The sequence below is a fragment of the Meleagris gallopavo genome, chromosome 5 (assembly GCF_000146605.3).
Source record: "Meleagris gallopavo isolate NT-WF06-2002-E0010 breed Aviagen turkey brand Nicholas breeding stock chromosome 5, Turkey_5.1, whole genome shotgun sequence".
In the NCBI taxonomy this organism is placed as follows: Eukaryota; Metazoa; Chordata; class Aves; order Galliformes; family Phasianidae; genus Meleagris; species Meleagris gallopavo.
In genome coordinates, this window is record NC_015015.2 from 27,156,701 (window position 1) to 27,158,424 (window position 1,724).

Below are 1,724 nucleotides of genomic sequence, written 5' to 3' on the forward strand. Positions count from 1 at the left end.
CAGCTGGACACCCCAAGGCCACACTTGGACCATCCAAACACAGAATGGGTGGGACAGGCACAGCTTTGCTTAGATCTGCTCCAACAGGTGCTGAGGCTCAGTACCCCTGTACTGATTATATTAACAGTATTGTTGCAAACCATCTATTTTATTTCACTTTTTAATGCCCTACACAGGCCCAAAGGAACAAGTTAAATACAATTGTTTTCTGCTGTTTAGGCAAATGGCATTCCTGCATTTCGGAGATAAACATCATAAATAAAATATGAGGCTGCCAAACTGTCACTGAGCATTACTCCAGCAGTGACATCCCCAGGGAAGCAGTCACACAGCGATCCCTTCCCAGGGTGCTCGCCCACTGCCATAGCCGAGATCCCATGGAGAAGCACTGCAGGGCCTGAAGTGATACTTTATTCTTCGCATCAGGAGAGAATAATTAAGAGAACCGCATTTCACGTCAAGCCCAGAAAGTACTTCAGCTTTTTAAAACTGTGCAATTCACTGTAATTTGCCCAGGATCTGAAATGCCATGGTACAGACACAAGAGTAGAACTCATGGGCTCGCTCATCCAAGAGACGTGATTAATTTTTTCCCCCAGGAAGAGAAGCAGCCAATTGCAGAAAATTGCCGAAATAATTTTCCAGAGAGCCATAAGTCACATGAGTCAGCCCTACCCGCAGTGAGTCCAGACCTGGGCTCCAGATCATCGCTCGCGGGGAGAGGAGGAGATTGGGAGCCAGCCGAAGGCTGTGGAAGGCCAAGGGACCGAGCAGCACGCAAGGGATGCGCGCGCTTCTCTTACACAACGCTGACATCGTCGATTAGCTCAAGTCGCTTGGCTACCCCGGGGCCGAGGGCCTCGCACAGGACAGCCGTTGGGAGCGGCACGTTCGCCGGGCTGGATAGGGGCAGAGGGCAGAGCAGCAGCCCCGGCTGATGGGGGAGGGACGGGCACCCAGTGCCGCCTTGTACGGCAGGCGGAACCTGTCCCAGTGCTTCGGGGTTTTGCTGGGGATGCCAGCCCCCCTGGCCAGCGCTGCCACAGCGCATGAGAGAGAAGCTCAGACATCGCGGGACCGCGCGGCCACCCCTCAGCGCAAGCAGACAGATGCAGATGTCGGGCACGGCAGGAAAGGGCCCCATAGCACAGCCTCTGTCTGCGAGCGCCTCGCGGACACCCGGCTACAAGTCGGGCCAGGAGGCAAAGGAAGAGAATTTCTCTCCGTTAAGCGGTTCCAGAGCGGGCCCAGCCGGGATGCAGGATGGGACGCGGAGCTTTGCTGCCCCGGGCAGCGCGGCATCCAACACGGCACCGCGTCCTGCCCCACGGGGCGGGAGGGCACGCGGCTCCGTGACACACCTCAGCCCCGAGAGAACGAGTAGAGCAAGCACAACAAAAGAAACCAAACAACAGAAGGCTAGGCGGGGAAGCAAAGAAATAAAAGTGCCAGAGCGAGCTCCAGAAGAGCGGGGCTAAGGGCAGCGCCCGGCAGCGGGACAGCGCTCTGCTCGCGGCGGGCCTGCAGGGAGCTGGGGGCATCGGGAGCATCCGCACGGCTGCTCCGGGCTGCGACGCGCCACAGTAACACCCTCGCTGAGCCAGGAGCCTCGGCTCGGGGAGACTTAGGAGTTTCCGCATCGGCCGGGAACGGCTCTGCCGGGCCGCTTCTGCCCCGGGGCAAAGCGAACCCGGAGCTCCCGGCCGCCCCAGCCGACGGTTCAG